Source organism: Ambystoma mexicanum, chromosome 12 (assembly GCF_040938575.1).
Source record: "Ambystoma mexicanum isolate Mex_15411 chromosome 12, UKY_AmexF1_1, whole genome shotgun sequence".
NCBI lineage: Eukaryota > Metazoa > Chordata > Amphibia > Caudata > Ambystomatidae > Ambystoma > Ambystoma mexicanum.
In genome coordinates this window covers 890836369-890856624 of record NC_090936.1, presented here as the reverse complement: position 1 = coordinate 890856624, position 20256 = coordinate 890836369, and positions in this window count along the sequence as shown.

The following is a 20256-nucleotide window of genomic DNA, read 5'->3' as shown; positions in this document are numbered from 1 at the left end:
AGAAGAGGATCAACGTCCATTACATCTCTAGAAGAATCGGAAACCTCTGAAGCAGAACAATGCTTGTTTTGCGGAGAGAGTCGACATAATGCAAAGGTTTGTATAAAAAAAATAGAAGAGTTAATAGAAACAGAAGATAAGGACAGAAAATTAGATGGAGAAAAAGAAAGGAGAGAGCTTTTAAAAACATCTCCTACACAAGCTAGCTGTGACAATCTAGGCTGTATGCTGGAAGGCTTGGACCAACATTATAGGTGTTCCATAGTGGAATTCCTACATGAAACTCCACTGTCCAACCAGCATAGGGGAAGGGTATGTGATAAACCTGAGTGTATTCTCCCAAAGCAGACCTCAAGAAGCCCTTATTCCGGTGGCCTGGGAAGGGCCAACATTCTCAAACCCTAGGAGCAGATGAGCAGGAGAGGATCACCTGGATGGGGGAGTCCGAGAGTTATGCTCTGGGAAATGCCACAGGTGAGATGCGGTAGTATACCGAGGGAAAAGGAGAGGACGAAATCCCTGAGGTCTTTGTAGGCTACCTGCCTGTCTCCTCCCATTAAATCATTCCTACCCAGATCCAATGACCCCTCCGCACAGAGCCAAACCCCTAAGATCTCCAACCCGCTTGCACCCGAAGATTATCTACCACAGAATCCCTGTTTTCCTGCATCTTACCCGAATACTCCTAGTCATTTTCGTTCCTGTCCCGCTGATTATTATTTCCTGCATTTCCAACCTGTTCAGACAAAACACTACTGTTGCCACAATCCCACTTGTTTATTTCACGATCCCAGCTATTCCTGTTTGCCCCACAAACCCTACTGCCATGGTGTGCAAGTGTTTACAGTCCCCAAAATGTAACTCGCTTAGTAATTACCATTCCCTTTTTTGTCCCTGGCGGTTGCCATGTCATCTTTCACAACACCGGGGACACAGACGGCAATCGTAATTCGACACTTCCTGTTGTAAGTTACTATTTTTTTTTTTTATTACTTGTATGTTATCAAGGGAAAAATGATTTTTACAAGAAGTTGTTAATTACAGTTGATGTACGTCAAAAGAAAAGTGCGCAAAGGTAAGTCTCAAGGTATTAAATTCAAAGATGTTCTCAAAATTGGACAGAGAGAAAATCCTCTGTGATTAGAAAAATGTCCATTGAAAATCCAAGAGCGGCCGGTCGCTTTAAGTTACGACGCCGAGTTTGCTGAAGGCTGCTTCCAATATTTTGGCCGTGACTACCGCCCATCGGGACTTTTCGCCAGATATCAAACGGCACCACCACGTGTGCTCATCGATCAGGACCGAGTCAAGCCATAACGGAGTCAAAAACGGAGTGCGAATTTGCTTCAAAGCCGGGCAGTTTAGGAGAAGATGGCGGATGTTCTCCACAGAATCAGGGTCTTCACACAGTCTGCATGTAATTGAACTGGCCAGCCGTCTTCTCCCTAGGATTTCTCGAGTATGGAGCAAGTTTAAACGTGCCCTTAAAAATGTTGAGCGCAGTTTTTTGTCTGGGAATCTCAGACAATACGCCATAGGAAGTTTCAATTTATTATAGGTTGGTGGAAGGTGAATTAGGCACTTGATGGAAGCTGCTTTGTCAATGGTGGTAATCCAGTCCTGCAGTTTCAGTTTTTCACTTACTCTTTGCGGGTTCGTTATCAAGTCGTTGAGTGAACATTGCAGGTCTTCCAGTTTGGTTTTTTGAAGGTGAGCCCATTTTTGGACCATCTTGGTGTTAGTTGATTCTGACGGTGGCGCTTAGCGACAGAAGGCCCAACTCTCGTCTGATTGCTTCAATAGGAATTGCATTCGGAAGGCCTAAAAGAGACTTCCATATATAGGCCTCTAGTTTTCGCCATAGTTGGAGAGGTACGGTGAACATGGCATCCATGCCATAGGTCAGTGTGGGGACCATTTTTCCCTTGTAGAAATTAATGGCCGGCATTAATGAGAATTTGCCATACTTTCTATCAAGTGCTCGTAGTTGGGAAGTCAGTTGTTTAGTTTTCGCCCAGAGATGTTGCTGCATTTTGAGTTCTTGGGACGACCCATCTATGAACACACCTATATATTTAAATTGTTGGACCACTTCGATTCTAGTTTCGCACACTGACCAAGACCGGGTGGTTTTCGGAGGGTGGCGAGAAGAGGACAGCACCATAATTTTGGTTTTAGACTGATTTATTTGGAGATTGTTGGTGGTCATGTAGATTGCCAAATTGTCCAGCTGCCGTTGAAGGCCGATCAGAGTTTGATCGAACAGGATCATATCGTCGGCGTAAAGCAGGCGGGACAAGGGGGAATTGCCAAACTTCGGAGGGAAGCTACGCACCAGAACTTCCGAGTCTTTATAGTCCCCCAAAAAAGCCACGAAGAGTGCCGGAGCCAGGGGCCAGCCTTGTTTAACACCTCTATGCGCTTGGATATTTCTGGACAGAGCCCCCTGTTTATTCAGTCGGACGTTAAATGAGGTATTGGTGTGCAGGGCTATTATTGGCTGTAGTACAGCGGGTGGACACTTCCAGTTTTCCAGCTTTCTCCACAATCTTGGTCGATCAACTTTGTCGAAAGCCTGAGAAAGGTCGATGAAAGCCGCGTACACCGTAGGTGTCAGGAATATCAGGGTTGATCGAACGTTCCCCTCCTTCCTCCTCACCTGAATCGTCTGTGGACCTCTCTTGTAGTTCCGGCCTCTTTCCAGGACGTCTTCGGGTCTGAGTTTTATCAGTCTTTCTTGCTTCTTTCTTTTGACGTAAGTAGGGGCGAGCTCCCTGGGATGCCACACTGTCGGGTAACTAGAGAACACGAACAGCGGGGACTCCTGAGAGCCGGCCCCTGAGCAGGGAAAAAGCCCGAAGGGGCAGAAAAAACCCTGCAGGAGTTGTTCTGGTGAAGGAGTGAGTGGAAATGCGAAGTCCAGGAGAATGATCTTTCAGCGGAGGGCGGCTCAATAGGGTGGTTAAACGGAGATTCACCAGAGACGCCAGAGAACCAGCTGTGATATGTGCACCTTAGGAAGCCGGAAGGGCGCACAAATGACTCCAGGTAGTTTGGCACTACCAGCGACCAGGAGGTAAGGGCATAGCAGCAAGGGCGAGGAAAGGCAGGCTGAAAGTCAAAAGGGCAAGGGAACGGAGAGAGAGAGCGAGAGACCAGTACTAGCCGTACGGATCGAAACAGCCAAAGGGAAACCAACGGGAGACCAAAGGGAGACGGGAAACAAGGGAAGGAATACAGGAGAAAACACACGGAGGATGGATACACAAGCGTTACCTTCAAGACGCAGAGTACAGTGAAGGTGCAACGCGAGGAACGCCACAACGAGCCGGCAGTAGTAAACGCCGGCGGCCATCTTGGAAACAACACTAGAGCGGTGCTCCCAGAACGGCCGTCAGACGTGGTGGAACTGTTAATGGCGTCTCCATAAAGAAAAGAAATGCCGCCCGACTGAAGTCATGACAGTATGCCCTCTTCTACACGGGGGGCCCCCGGGCTTGCCTGGATATAGTCTGTGAAACTTTCTAATGAGTCGAGGGGCGTGAATGTGTCTCACGGGCTCCCATGTCCGTTCTTCGATGGGATAACCTTTCCAGTGAACCAAATATTGTAGAATACCGTGATGGTAGCGGGAATCTACCAGATGTGACACCTCATATTCAGCTGGTTCAGACGGCACATCATGGGATCGCCTCTTGGATCTTCTCTTATATGGATCCAGAAGGTAGGGCTTCAATAGGGAGGTATGGAACACGGGATGCACCTGTTTAAGGGAGGGAGGTAGCTGAAGGCGAAAAGCAACAGGGTTTGCCTTCTTTATGATTTGAAAAGGTCCGATATATCTTGGTGCGAATTTCCCTATGTGTGTCCAGCGAGGTAGAAATTTAGTGGCTAACCAAACCTTATCCCCTTCCGACCAAGAAGGTGCAGCCTTCCTCTTCTTGTCAGCCCATATCTTATAAGCATGACGGCTAGCGTCCAAGGTTTTACTGGCTAGTGCATGGGTGTCATTGAGTTCCTTCAGGAGGTGGTCAAGAGCGGGAGATTTTGAGGGTTGGATCTCTGCTAATGGCAGATGTTTTGGATGATAACCAAAGGTGCAAAAAAAAGGAGACATATTAATGGCTGAATGTTTGGTATTGTTATAAGTGAACTCAGCCATAGGGAGAAAGACATTCCAGTCATCTTGCTTTCTGCTACAGAAACATCGAAGATATTGCTCCAGCGTATGATTGAGCCTTTCCGTTTGTCCGTTACTTTGTGGATGGAACCCAGATGAAAGGGCTTGTTGAATCCCTATTTGTTTGCAGAGGGTACCCCAAAATTGGGAAGTGAATTGAGGACCTCGATCTGACACCACAGTCTCTGGAAGACCATGAAGTCGCACTATCTCTTTCAGAAAGGTTTTGGCTGTTTCAGGGGCAGTAGGTAATCCTTTCAAGGGAGTGAAGTGAGCCAGTTTGCTTAGAGAATCCACAGTCACCATGATGACGGTGTACCCTTCAGAATTAGGTAGGTCCACAATAAAGTCTGTAGAAACGTGGGTCCATGGTTGTTTGGGAGCAGGTTCCTGTTGCAGAAGACCTAAGGGTTTGGATGAAAGATACTTATTGGTCTCACATATGGCACAGGTAGATACATAAGAATGTACATCTTGGTTCCAACCTGGCCACCAAAACAGTCTGGACACCAGATCCTTGGTGGCACGAATGCCCTTATGACCGGCCATGGGTGAATCATGACACCATGAAAGGGCCAGTCTTTGGTGTCTTTTGTTGGACAGGTACAAGGCTTGACCTTTGAAAAGAATCCCCTTTCTTTCTTCCAATTTAGAGGCTACTTCCGTCTTCATCGGTACACTGTATTGTTCACACTGGACTTCGCGTAAAAAAGTATTTGCCACAGTCCGAATCTCTTTGCCAGCTAACAATAATTCGTGGCTAGAACTCGCCTCATAGTCCAACCCATGATTGCGTGACAGAGCATCAGCTAAAATATTCAGTTTGCCTGGCAGATAGGTAATCACAAAGTCAAACTGAGAGAAAAAATATGCCCACCGGGCATGTCTAGCATTGCGACATTCCATCTGTTGAAGTATACGAAGGTTACTGTGGTCGGTACGGACTGTAAACTTATGCATGGCTCCTTGAAGAAGATGACGCCATTCTTCAAAGGCGTGTTTGATGGCTAGCAACTCCCTTTCGATGACAGAGTAATTCCTTTCACTGGGTGTCAGAGTCTTTGAATAATAAGCCACAGGATGTTCAAGGCCGTCCTTCCCCTTTTGCAAGAGAGCAGCTCCTATGGCTCCACCTGAGGCATCCGTTTCCACAATGAAGGGAAAAAGTTGATCCGGTTGTACCAATATGGGAGCCGAGGTAAATGCCTCCTTTAAAGCCTGGAAAGCAGAATCCGCTTCCTGTGTCCAAGTGAAGACAACACCCTTCTTCAAGAGTGATGTGATAGGAAGAACCCTATTGGAGAAACCTGAAATAAATTGGCGATAAAAATTGGCCAGACCGAGAAAACGCTGTACTTCTTTAACGTTTCTTGGAGCAGACCAATGGGTGATTGCTTGTATCTTGCAGGGATCCATACGAATACCCTCATGGGAGAGGATAAAACCCAAATAAGACACCGAACAGACCTCAAAGACACACTTGTCAGGTTTTACCAGTAGTTTGTTTTCCCGTAAACGTTCCAGCACTTGTCGGACCAGTCTTCTATGTTCAGGAAGAGAGGAAGAGTAAATGAGGATGTCATCCAAGTATACCACCACTGAAGAGAATAGGAGGTCGGCAAACAATTTATCCATAAAGCGCTGGAATATAGCAGGGGCGTTTACCAAACCGAAAGGCATAACCCGATATTCGAAATTCCCTAGTGGAGTCCTAAATGCCGTCTTCCACTCATCACCCTGTCTTATACGGAGCAGGTGGTACGCACCCCTAAGATCCAATTTTGTGAAGACAGACGCGCCTTGGACAGCTTCTATTATCTCTTTGATTAGCGGCATAGGGTAACGGTCTTTTATGGTAAGGCGATTTAGGCCCCGGTAGTCGATACAAGGACGGAGTTCCGAAGACCCCTCCTTCGGGATGAAGAATAGTGATGCTCCAGCGGGTGATCTGGACTCCTGGATGAGCCCGTTCTGTAGATTACAGTCTAGATATTCCTTAAGAGCTTTCCGCTCGGGTAAGGACAGGGGAAACATCCTTCCAAAAGGAACAGACACATCTGGTAGGATCTCAATGGTGCAGTCTTCTCTTCTGTAAGGAGGAAGGGAATGGGGTTGCTTGTCCATGAAGACCTCTGCATACTCCTGATAATGTTCCGGTACTTGATGGAGTGAAGCTGCCAGCATGGAATCACACTTCTGCATGGAGTCTAGAGAGTATTTATAGTTTAGACATTCATTAAGACAAAGTTGCGACTGAAACTGGATAGTATTGTTTGACCAATCGATCTTTGGGTTATGTTTACGCAGCCACGGGATCCCCAGGATAACCGGGAAATGCGCTGCTTTAATGAGATCGAATGCCATTTCCTCCTGATGTTGGAACAATTCGACCCGAAGTGGCAGAGTCTCTTGAGTAACAGGTCCTGAGGACAGAGGCTGGCCATCCACCCCTTCCAGCGGAATGGGTAGATTCTTTGGGACAATGGGCACATCATTCTCCTGAGCCCAGGATACATCGATGAAATTCCCTGCTGCCCCACAGTCCAGCATGGCTAAAGCCTCCCAGAAGGTAGAAGAATCCCGGGACAGTTTAACCTGAAATACCATCAGACGATTATCTTCACGGGGAAGAGAAGTCAAAGTGTTGGTACAGGGATTCATCCCAACACCCCCGAACCTATCCCTGTTTAGGTTCGGGGTGAATCGTTTCCCTGGCGGCATGGAGGAACCTCAGGGCAGTTTCGGAGCAGATGTTTGCTAGAACCGCAATACATGCAGAGACCTAGCTCTCTTCTTCTCTTCTTCTCTTCGGCTGTTAAAGGTCCTCGGGTGGTGCCTATTTGCATCGGTTCTTCCCCAGCGGATGAGGTTGAATGTTCCCTGGAAGGATTTGGGGAGAAGGTTGAAGGAGAAGGTCGTGGACGTCTCCTTTCTTGTCTTCTTTCTCTCAACCTATACTCAATCTGAAGAGCGAGGGACACTAGTTCCTGAAACGTCTGAGGTCGTGCAATACGTGCCAATTCATCCTTTATATCTTCATGCAAGCCGCGACGAAACAAAGTCTGTTGAGCAGTCTCAGGCCATCCGGCATCGGCGGCAAGCTGCATAAAGGAGGTAACATAAGACTGTACGTCGTGCGTACCCTGTCTGATATCGATGATTGCTTCATAAGAGGCATACTGTACCTCGGGTCGGTCAAAGCGCGACTTAAAGAGTTGCACAAACTGATCATAATGAGCAGTAGCTGGATCAGCCTGTAATACCAACGGTGAAGCCCATGCCAAGGCACTTCCCGTTAAGTTAGACACTAGGAAACCCACCTTAGCCCTGGTGGTCTCATAAGTACGAGGGCGGAAGGTGAAATATAACTGACAGGCATCCAAGAATACCTTTAAAGTCTTAGGATCTCCGTTGAATTTCCCGCAAGGTAAAGGAAGGGGAGGTAGATCTCCACGGGCATCCTCACGAGCTGCTACCTGTTGTCGCAAAGACTGATTTTCGGACCGGAGTGATTGCACTTCTACGGTAAGCCCCTGAATGGCTGCCACCAATTCTTGGTACTGCTCGAGAGAAGCCATGGAGGTAGTTGGCCGTTGCACTCTGTCAGGAATATCAGGGTTGATCGAACGTTCCCCTCCTTCCTCCTCACCTGAATCGTCTGTGGACCTCTCTTGTAGTTCCGGCCTCTTTCCAGGACGTCTTCGGGTCTGAGTTTTATCAGTCTTCCTTGCTTCTTTCTTTTGACGTAAGTAGGGGCGAGCTCCCTGGGATGCCACACTGTCGGGTAACTAGAGAACACGAACAGCGGGGACTCCTGGGAGCCGGCCACTGAGCAGGGAAAAAGCCCGAAGGGGCAGAAAAAACCCTGCAGGAGTTGTTCTGGTGAAGGAGTGAGTGGAAATGCGAAGTCCAGGAGAATGATCTTTCAGCGGAGGGCGGCTCAATAGGGTGGTTAAACGGAGATTCACCAGAGACGCCAGAGAACCAGCTGTGATATGTGCACCTTAGGAAGCCGGAAGGGCGCACAAATGACTCCAGGTAGTTTGGCACTACCAGCGACCAGGAGGTAAGGGCATAGCAGCAAGGGCGAGGAAAGGCAGGCTGAAAGTCAAAAGGGCAAGGGAACGGAGAGAGAGAGCGAGAGACCAGTACTAGCCGTACGGATCGAAACAGCCAAAGGGAAACCAACGGGAGACCAAAGGGAGACAGGAAACAAGGGAAGGAATACAGGAGAAAACACACGGAGGATGGATACACAAGCGTTACCTTCAAGATGCAGAGTACAGTGAAGGTGCAACGCGAGGAACGCCACAACGAGCCGGCAGTAGTAAACGCCGGCGGCCATCTTGGAAAAAACACTAGAGCGGTGCTCCCAGAACGGCCGTCAGACGTGGTGGAACTGTTAATGGCGTCTCCATAAAGAAAAGAAACGCCGCCCGACTGAAGTCATGACAGTAGGGGCACCCTGCTTTATTTTGGCTTTTAGGATTGTGAGTATGAGAATGTTCAATGCGGTGCTGCCATTTTTCTTGAAGCCTAGTTGGTAGGGATCACTGTAGGGGGCTGCTTTCTCCCAGCGGTGGAAGTGATCCAAAAGAAGAGTGGCAAACAGTTTGCCCATAATGTCCAGTAGGGCAATCGGGCGATAATTTTCCGGGGCTTCTCTGCTTCCTTGTTTGAAAATTGGTATGATGGTTGCTTTGCACCACGATAATGGGATCTGTCTGGTAGTTCTGCAGTGGTCAAACAGAATGCTCATGAAGGCAGCCCATTCATCACGGTGCTTCTTTAGATCTATATTCGACAGGCCATCCGGGCCTGGGGCTCTTGATGATTTTAACTTTTGGATGCCTGTGCTTATGTCTGATATTGCAGAGAGATCGATCCAAGGCGCAGCGGAGGAATCAAGGGATGAGATTGTATCCTGGCTCGGGCTAGCAAACAGGTCGGTGAAAAACGTGACCCAGACTTGTTCCGGAACTGAGTTGCTCATGCTATAAGTTGTAAGTTACTATGGCATCGACGTAGGAACAAATGAATACGTCCCTCAGCTTCCTATGTAGATAATGCATTTCAACTCCCCAATGCTTCTGATTAAAGTCGGAATTCTTTTCGCTACAGTGCTGTCCACTTTGAAGTTCCTGTTGCGCATGTTATTATTCCGCATTCCTGTTTAGACCTTCGGACTGTTACACAGACTACTGTTTGTTACCTCCCTTATCTGTCCTTCTGCCTCGTGATCTACTATTGCTAGACCTCAGCCTGTTTCACAGACTGTCTCCCTGATTTGTGTTGTACCTGATTGCTGGAAAGGTAACTGACCACAGCTTTTTCCACAGATTCCTTTCGTATTCGTTTTGTACTTTTCTGCTTGTAAGGTTATTGACCACGGCCTGTTGCACAGATTGTAATTGAGCTTCTTTCTACTACCTGGCACTTTGTTTCATTATTATTATTATTATTATTATTATTATTATTATTATTATTATTATTTGTGTTCCTTAAGAGGAATACTACTATGAGTGGGTGCGGGACATTTGTTAAGCCATCATGAACTAATTTACTTGGTGTATGGATTTTGGACGCTATGCAGTAACTCATCAAGTACTACATTTCCATTGAGGTAGTGCGTCCTCGTTCTGTCGTGGCTAGTTCCCACTAATCACTAACACCTTCCTCGGTTTCCATCCTTTTCTACCATTCTGGAAATTGTCCTGCTTCCCTATTCATTCCTTCTCACAGAATATGTTGTCACCATAATTAGTATCAAGGATAGTGTGCTTCTATTAATTTATAACCATAATTATTGTCTCACATCTGAAAACTGTGGTAACACTGTCCTTCTCTTTTCTTTCTCCCAGCTTGAGGTGTACTGGTAGTACCTTGCTCTTACATTTGTATTGCGGTGGTGGCCGTTTATCCTACGGGTAGCACAGTGTCTGAAAAGAAAGGTTGTCCTCCTTTGAGGAGACCCTTATTGGGTTTTAATTGTGATTGTGGAAAAACCAACCAGAATATCTCAACCGGTACTCCTATCGAGGCAAGCTGATACTAGAATTGTGAGTTCCGATACCTACCAATGCCGTCCCTCTGAGTGTCACTCTCCAAAATCCCAGTTGAATGTGACCAACAATTACAGTTCCCACAAACCCTCATACTCATTTCGAAAACCCTCCAAAACCCACCCTTCTAAAATCGCCTACCCCCTTGGATGAACACTATAATTCCACATAAGACCTCTTTCCCTTCGTGTCATGCAGAATACTTGGAAACTCTACATCTCCCCTTTTCCGACACAAACACTTCCGCACAGCATGAAAGAGAACGGACTAACACTAAAGCTGTTTCCCGGACAAGTCCCGACACAAGGGTCAGGCAGAGTCAGGCAATTGATCAGAATCACACATACCTGACGGTCCTTTCCTTTCCCCACAAGGATAAAAGGTGGAGCAAGAGAGCACAGGGGGAGCAAGGCAGACCACACGACGTGAAGTCTAACTCAGCACGGCAGTTCAAGTGGAGGCGAAGGACGGCAAATACCGAGAGGGTGACAAGGAGAGAAGGGACCTTGCACTTTCTGGTCCAGGCCTGTGAAACCTCTGCTGATGGAAACGGTTATAGGTCAAATGCTCGAATGCATTTGATCGAAAACCCCTGTTTTTGGTGTTAAAACACCTTTTTTTACCTATACTAGAGCAAAAAAAATATATATACCTTTTTGTTTTCGGTCAAATTGACTCAAACATTTTGTCATTCGATCAAATACATGTGAACATTTGACCGGACACCGATGGAAACATAAGATCACAAACAAAGGCCAGAGTGTGTTGCAGCAGATGTCTATGGTACGTACGCAAGACCCTCCTCCGCTGATAACCAAGCTGGGGATAGACACATGTCTCATTGGTACCAACCTTGACTCCAAAGCAAAATGGTTCGTCACAGCCTGTGAGTCGAGGGGAGTGTCGATAAGAAATGGAACTGTGTTGAACGAAAAGTAGCCGGAGGCTAATTTGAACTTTTAAAGCTACGATTGAAAAAAGGAAGGGGGAAAACCAGCAACAGAGGAGGCCAGCACCACGTGGATGCTCAAGCAGGAAACTCTGGGCGATTACCCGATGGTAGAAAAACTGCCATAATTAGAAGGCCTTAGGAAGAGGAGAAGATAGATCAAAGTGGTCATACAGGGGTCTTGTCAAATCCCCTGTACCGTCGAAAGACTTTGACTAGTAGATGATTGAGAAAAGGGCAGTGAATCCTGCATGCTGAAAATTAATACATGAACAGTGTTGCGTAAAAATTAGCAAGAGTCAACCCGGTAGAGGGATGCTGATGAGAGGTGGTGAAGTCTAAAGTCCCATGATGAACTGTCTATAACCTTTGGCGAGAGTGAACCCGGCAGAGGGAAACTGACAACCAAAAGGATGAACCGTCTTTGTGCAACGACATAGTGAACCCAGAATAGGGAGGCTAAGAACCGAGACAAATATTCGGAAGGGGTCTGCGCCCGGAAGAGTGGGACCCAGGGGTGACGAATCCTCAACTCAAGTGCAAAAAGCAAGAAGAATTGCAATACAAGGGGAAGGACAGTGTCCCCCTTGTCAATCAGGATCCGAGCCCGGCCGAGGGAAATCCAGGGGTAGACAGCTATCACCCAAAGTTCACTGAGAAGGGAACTGTCTTGTAAATTTGTTCAATACGATATTGTGAAGGGTCTACACCAGAAGAGGGGGACAGAAGGGTGAAGCCGTCACCCAAAGTCTACATGAAGCAGAACTTTTTGTTTGTTTGTTTGAGGTCGTTGCCCGGAAGAGGGGGACCCAAGGGTGAAGCCATCACCCAACATGAACTGTGGAAAATAACTGTTTATTTGTTTGTTGGATACACCAGGCCTCGAAGGCAAGAGACTCTTTAATAAAAAGAGACTTTACCATTGAAGAACCTGATAGCTGGAACAGAACTGTCGGCTTGTGCTGAGAAAGCACAAACGTATACTGTGCCAGCTGGAACGGAACTGTCGACTCGTGCTGGGAAAGCTCGAGCATGTGTTGAGCTCCAAAGTCCCACCTTGTCCCGTGATAGAATCGTGGGGAAGGGAGATCTCAAGGCAACCACTTCCTGACTTATTATTTGAACTGTTTCCTTTATTTTGATACCCTATCCCACACTCTTTCTGTGATAAGTTGTAAGGATTTGGCAATAGGTTTTTCTTAGTATAGGTCCTTTCATTTTGACGCAATGCCTCTAGGACTGCTTTATTTTTCATTTGATGGTTGACGCTTGCTCCCATCTTAGATTTAGGTTTAGATTAGGAGTTTATCTACCCTGCATTTATTGTTCAATAGACAGCCTAGAACTGTGATCACTTGTGTCTGCCTTTAGTGTTGCCACCATGAGCTCCTTACACCGCCTAGTGAGATTCTACTGTTGCATAGTTTCTCTATCCCTCTCCCCTGCTATCCTCGGATTCCCCCCTCTATGTCTATGCCCCATGGTGCACTCCGTCACCCCTATCTGTTCTAATTACTTCTCCATCACCTATCCTCCTTCTCTCAAGAAGTCTAGAAAAAAGACATTTAAAAGGGCACTCCTGAGATCCAACCCTGGCCTGCCCATTGCAGACACCTACATCAATGCTTCCTCCAGACAATCGCCGACATTCTCTTCGGTGTTCCTTCTTCTGACTTATGGACGCCTCATATGGTCTCTGTTCCCTTCCCTTTTTCTTCCTTACCCATTACTGGTGGCAACAGGTGGGAAGTGCTCCTGGCTCACATCGCATCCTTCAAGTGCACCATTAATGTCTACTACAATGGCATTATCATGGCGCAGGACTCTCCGCCCAACCTCGTCCTTCTTGACAGCCATCTACCAACTCTCTTCAACTCCCCCACCCTCCAGCCACCCTTCCATCCCTCAGCACCAGTATCCCACCCCACCACAGTGATGGCCCCCACCCCTGTGCCCCCCCTCGCAATTCATTTAAAGGGGGCAACAAGCTTCACTTAGCTACCCTCAATTCTTGCTCTGCTATCAAACACTCCTCTGACATCTGTCACCTCCTTGAAGGCCTTGCCCTTGAAGTCCTGGCTCTCACTGAGACGTGGTTCAAGGCCAGCACTGTCACTGCTTTTGACACTCTTCTGCCTGATGGCTACAAGATCTTGTCCAATCCCAGTCCCTCCCAGCCGAGTGGCAGAGTGGCTCTGATCTTCTTTGGGTTCCTACCACAAACCTACTCACCCTTTGAAAGTCTTGTCTACAGGCTATTATCTGTCTTGCCTACCTTCTATCTTACTCTCACTACCATATACAGGCCCCCTGGAGCAACCTCCCTCTCAGAATGGGCAGACCTGTCATCCTCTCTTCTTGCCTACTTCCCCAAACTTAACTTCCTTGGGGACTTCCCAGATGTGGCTACTGTACCCTTTTGCGACCTCTGTGACTCTCTCCCTCACTATCCTTCCCTCGGGCCCAGTCCACTCTGCTGGACACACCATGGATGCTCTCATCTCAACAGACATCCCACTCTCCAACCCTCTTACTACCCCTGTCTCCTGGTATGACCACTTTCCCCTCTCTTCCCACCTTGACCTCCCCTGTCCCCTGTTGGTGCCTACACCTGCACTGCCAGTCTCCTTCTCCAACATTCGACTGATGAAGCATGTGTCAGTCGCTATATTTGCCTCTTCCTTCATCCGCTCAACCCCCTTCATTTGACTCTCCCACTGACTCTGTTCTAACTAACCTCCATTTCTCTATCTCCAACACCCTGTATATCCTTGCCCCCGTCATGAGGATCCGCATGAAGCCTGCATCCAAATGCAACTCTTGGTATGACTCTGACCTGGCAGCTTTGAAACCCAAAGTGAAAGTGCAAAGCTGCAGAGCGGAACTGGCAGGCGTCTAGCTCATCCTCTGACAAACTGGCCTGCTGCCTATTCCAAGGGCAACATCGTCTCACCATATACTGCAAGAAGAGGGCTCATGACCAAGCCTGCATCTCTGCAGCCACCAATAACATGGCTGAACTTTTAAAAATTTGCAAGGAACTTGCCAATCTCACTGCAGTCTCCTCCTCCTTCCCAGGCCCTCTGCACTGCACTGGCCGCCCACTTCTCCTCCAAAACTCAGGACATCCTGTCCTCTCTGTCTTCTGCTCGCCCCCAAAAACCCCCCTCGCTTGCCTCCCTTGTCGCTCTCTGTCCCCTTCAATAAATTGGGGTAGAGTACTCTCTTTTTTGTTATCGAGGAGCCTGTATCTAAAGGGATATGTGCAATAATAATATGAAAAGGATACAGGCTGCCCCTCCCTTTTACACCTGTAGGTATGAGTAAAGTAAACACCAAAATTGCAGACAACTTCTATTTCTATTTAGTCTGTATTTTTCATAAAGCAGATCATTACTTATTGTTGACAGTAAAAACAATTTTATTTGTCACCATACACTCTAAAAAAAACTATATTCAGGCTTGGCACTATAACATAAACCACATTTGTTATATGCCTTCAGTTTTGAGCCATTGCAGACACAACATATTAACATTCTCTTGACAGCAAGCTCTTTGACCATGCGGTAAAACTGTGAGAGGTTAATAAAACAGTGACTTTATGTGTTGTTCTTCTTTCAATACATATTGCAAGTCGACACTGTTTGTGTTTTCAGCATGAGATAAGCCTTTACGGTTGTTAATATATGTAATGCTTATGAAGACCGCTTCTTTGAGTGTTTCCTCTTCCTTATGCGTTCCCTTCAGATGGAGGGTCTCCTAAAGGACATAGTGAAGAAGGTCATCGGGCAGGTGGCACCGCCCCAGCCCTCTCATCTGGGTGTTCCTCCAGCACTGCCAGTCACAGTGCCTGTCCTTCCCCCGGTCAGGCCCTACCGGTTGTTCTTACCCCTCCACTTTCTCCTGTAGCAACGCCTCCCCCTCAACAGCCGTTGGACCTGTCTGCGGCTCCGGACATGGGGGGGGCCCACTGGCACCTGTGTTCCAGGGCCCGGATTCCCCTCAGTCTGTGAAAAAGGGGGACAAGGGGTGGATGAGGACGATGACGCCCATGGCAATGAACCTTTGCATCTGTTAAGGCCTTTCATGAGTGCCTTCAGGGCCTGGTGGAGTTCTTGGGGGTCCCTCTGCCCGAAGAAGCCCCCCAGGAGTCAGGGTGGTAGCAGAGGTCTTGGGGAAATGCACCATGATCTGGTCTGGCATCCCTTTCCAGAAGGATGTTCTGCAGGTGTCACGAAAGGTCTGGGAGAAGCCCAGTACCAACGCTCAGATGAACAAGAAGTTGGACAGCAGGTTTAAGCTGACAGACGGGGAGCCAATCCTCCTTACCTCCCACCCGCAGCCTCATTTTTCAATGGTGCTGGTGGCCTCCTTGTATTCGAAACCATTGTCTTTGTCGTCTTCCACCATGGGAGCCACCTCCAATTGTCTCTCCAAGGAGGACAAAGTCCTTGAGTTTTGGGGAAAGCGCTGTTATTCCATCTCAGGACTGCATCTGCGGCAAGCCAACGCAGACGCCCTGTTGGCTGTAGCCAACCAGACACTGTGGCGGGAGCTCAGAGAATTTCTGCTAGACCTCCCTTCGTACACGCAAGCGACCTTCAAGGCCGGTCAGGCCGATGGCCGTGCGTGCGACTGCGCAGGACCTCATGGAGTCTTTGCTCTGCCACATCCACACAGCGAGCAAAAGGCTGTGCCTTGGGGTCGAGATGACATTGACTGCGTGGATGCACGCCACTAAGTTTTCATCTGACGTGGAGGAACAGATCCTGGATCTGACCTTCGAGGACGTGGACCTTTTTACATTTGTCAACGGATGACGAGTTGACAAAGAAGAAATCCTTGACTCAAACTGCCAAGTCCCTGGCCATCCTGACCCAACCAGGATAGAAATACTTCCCTCAGTCCGAGGGCAGGACCGAGTTGAAGCCCCATGCTTTCTCCGGCTTTATGGTGTTCCGGGGCTGTGGTACATAGAGGACTGACCGGTCGTCTAGCGACAACAGGAGGAAACAGCAGAGGACCTTGCACAGGTTTTTCCACTCCCCCTACTCTGTTTCCGCCTCTGATGCCAAGAAGCAGTGACATCAAGGTCAGGGAACACAGCTTGCCTGTGGGGGGCCATTTGGCTTTGTTCCAGAACACCTGGAAGCATCTTTTTAGTAACCTGTGGATCCAATCAGTAGTCTCTGCAGGCTTTAGTCTTCCTCTTCATTTCCCTCTACTGTCCTCTCCTCCTCTTCATCAGATTAGGTCCCTGGCTCTTTTACGGGAGGTCCTTTCACTCTTAGAGATACAGGCGATAGAACCGGTTCCTCTTGTAGACAGGGGCTCCGGATACTATTCTAGGATTTTTGCGGTACCCAAGAACAACCAGGCTGGCCTGAGGGTTGTCTTGTACCTGCCATTTCAAAATGTGTCTTTACGACTGGAACGCTTCAAGATGCTTACTACTGCACACATAGCCAAGTCTCTGTGTTCCCTGCACCTCAAGGATGCACACCCATCTACCAACTGCATCGGATGTTTCTGCGGTTCATGATTATCTCGTACCACTTTCAATAAAAAGTACTTCCCAATCGGCCTGAAGCCCACCCCTCGTGTCTTCACAAAGTTGATGAACGCAGTGATGGCCCTTCTCCTCTTGGAGGGCCATCATCTGTACCCTTATTTGGATGACTGGCTGGTGAGGCTGCTGTCCCTCTGCAAGGTGTTGGAGCACTTTCTGGCCAACTCAACCACCTCAGCATGGTGGTTCCAGCACGTTCTGGGCCTGATGGCCTCCTGCGTGCTCACTGTACAGCACACTCGCCTCAGGATTAGGCGCCTCCAGCTCCACCAGGCTGCCGATTTGGGTTCAAGAGATGGGGTCTGAGTCGGACAGGGTCCAAATATCACCACACCTACTGCCCGATCTTCGCTGGTGGCTGATGGATGGCAGTGTTTCAGTGGGAGCCCCCTTTACCTCACCAGAGCCTACCCTACGGGTGATGACGGACTCTTCCCTTTCAGGCTGGGGGGCTACTCTGGAGGGCTAGGCGATTCATGGAGCATGGTCCGGGACGGAAGCCCTTCTGCATATCACTCTGCTCAAGTTGAGGGCAGTGTGCCTGGCCCTCAAGGCGTTTTGACCTCTCTTCAGGGACAGGTCTGTTCTGGTCAGTGTGGACAGCCAGAGGCGTTGCTAAGGGGGGGCTGAGGGGGCTATAGCCCCGGGTCTTTTGGTTGTAGCCCCGGATAAAAGCTCAGGGACTGCAACCAAAAGGGTAGCTGGCCCCGAGTCCCGACTGTCCCGACATACGCTTAGCCCCCAATCTTTTCCAGACCTAGCAACACCCCTGTGGACAGCTCTACTACAATGTTTTACCTGAACAAGCAGGGTGGCACCCATCCTCCCCCCTTCCTCTGCATGAAGCGGGTATTGATCTGTAAATGGGCCCTGACAGAGAGGATTTCAATTTCTGCAGTCCACCTCCCAGGGACAGCAATGCAGAAGTGGATCAGCTGAGCCGCTTGGGGTTCAACACCTACGAGTGGGAGTTGCACACCGACTCTCTATTGCCCATGTTCCAGCGTTGGGTGTTTGCGGACCTGGATTTGTTTGCATCCGCTCTGAACTCAAGTGCCTCCAGTTTGCTTCATGGGCAGGACGGGCTTTGGGGTCTCTGGGAGATGCCTTCCAGATCTGTTGGCAAAGCTGCAGGTGTTTTGCCTTCCTGGGCACCCCTCTGCTCCAATTGACCCTCCGCCAGTTCCAGGCTTCGGTGGGTTGTAGCCTCATCCTGATTGTCCCCCAGTGGCATTGAAGACCCTGGTTTTCACATTGTTTGCAGTTGTGCGCCCAGGGTTTCGTCCACCTTCCAATCTCCAGCTGGGCAGTCATGACACAGCAGGGTAGGCCATAGAGCATCTGGACCCAGCCAACCTGGAGGCCTGGTTTCTCACCAGCTGGGACATCATTCAGCAGGCCAGGAGGTACTCGACTCGGTCCGAGTATAGGAGTAAATGGACTAGGTTCTGCCATTGGGCTCATGACAAGGGTTTGGACCCTGTCACATGTCCTCTGGATCACGTACTGGCCTTTTCAGCGCTTCTCGATCATTCTGGAGTTTAGGTGGATACTTGCCGCACTTCTTTGGCAGCCATTGAGACCTACAAGAATTCCCCTCAGCATGTGTTTTCTGTGGCCAACCCGGTGGTTAAGGCCACCTTTAGGGGTTGCCTAGGCTCTGGGACCTCCATGTGGTTCTTGCAGCTTTGCAGCACAAGCCTTTCGAGCCGATGGGCTCTGTGGACATCCGCTTGGTGACACTAAAGACAGTTTAACTGGTGGCTCTCACCTCCTTGCGCAGGGTTAGTGAGCTGCAGGCATTGTCCTTTTGCAAGCCCTTTACCACGTTTCACAACAAGGTCATCTTGCACACTCACCCTAACTTCTTGCCCAACGTGGTCTCTCCCTTTCATCTGAACCCGCAGAGAGGGCTCTGCATTCCTTTGGCCTCACGTTTTATCTCTCTTGGATGAAATCCTTCAGGCAGTCAAGGCATTGTTTATTACTTTTGGGTGGTCCTCCCCGGGCTCTCAGGCAGCCAAAGCTTCCATCACCTGTTGGATGGTTCAGGTAATTTCAGAGGCGTATCCGGCCATGGACAAACCTATTCCTAAGGGGATTCATGTCCATGTGGTCAGAGTCAAGGCCACAGCCTTCGCGTTTCAGAGACATGCTTCTTGGGATGTCCAAGCAAGGCGACTACTTGGCCCATTCCATCGGCCTTCTGTAAGCACTCTTTACTGGACACCAACTCCAGGCGCAATGCAGAGTTTGGTCATGCAGTTCTTAAGAACCTTTTTTCTTCGTCCTAGATATAAGGCAGGTTATCACAGCTCCATCGCCCACTAAGATGGTGGAAAGTGGATGAGACTTATGAGTAATTAAAGTTACTCACCGTAGTGACAAGAGGGATCATAGTCCATAGTACCCGTTCCTCCATATGTCCAACCCGCCTTCCCCCGCTAGTATGCCAAAGACTAATATGTACTGAGCGTAGCAAGGTATCTATGCTTCCGATGTGTTCAAAGGGGACTGAGTTGAGGTGCCGGAGGGCGAGGCCTGAGCGGGGCGTTCCCACTGCCGAGGTTGTGCTCCCGCACGCTATACTAGATTTAAAAGGGAAGCTCAATTTTTCGCTGCCAAAGGTTCCGGTACCGTCCCCATGTTGGAGGACGCCCACAAGAATGAAGAAAAGGGGACTATGAACTATGAGTACTCTAGTCACTACAGTCACTATAATTTACTTTAAGCTCCCTTGCCATTTTGAGGAAACATGGCTGTAAATCATGCAGGATTTTTTTCACGTTTCCCTATAGCATACATGCCAACACTCCCGATTTAGGCGGGAGACTCCCGATTTTTTACTTAAAAATACTGCTATGTTTCACGTTCCCCCGCCTAAAATAATTATTTCCCGAATGCATTCCTATGGGGAAATTGTTGTCTCCCGATTTTTCTGTAGAAATCTCCCTCCCAGGCATGTCAGAATGTTGGCATGTATGCTAGAGAGAAATAGTTAATTGTATAGTGGTTTACTCCATTTTTTCAAAAGAATGGAGTAAATCTCCCGCCCAGGCATGTCAGAATGCTGGCATGTATGCTAGAGAGAAATTGTTAATTGTATAGTGGTTTACTCTATTTTTTCAAAAGAATGTAAGAGGTTCTATGTTCATTCATCTCTTTTTTTCCTGATACATTTTTTGCAGAAAAAACTCATCGAATTTGTTTTATTTGGGGGGACACAACCCCCTCCCTATTTTTACTTGTTTTATTTGGCAAATATTTACGGCAAAGAAGCCTGCGGAAAAGAAACGGCGATGAATGAACGCCGTAACCATTTCTGCACAAACAAAAATGTAATCCGGTGGAGGGGAAGCACGAACATCTTTTAAATATTTTAGGCTCTCTCGCTAAAGTGAAGCTATTTGTTTCGCCCACTGCACTGAACACGTTCACCAGCCCCCGTGGATTCGCTCGTGCTAGACTTCTGGTGCACCCTCGGAAGCTATCGACC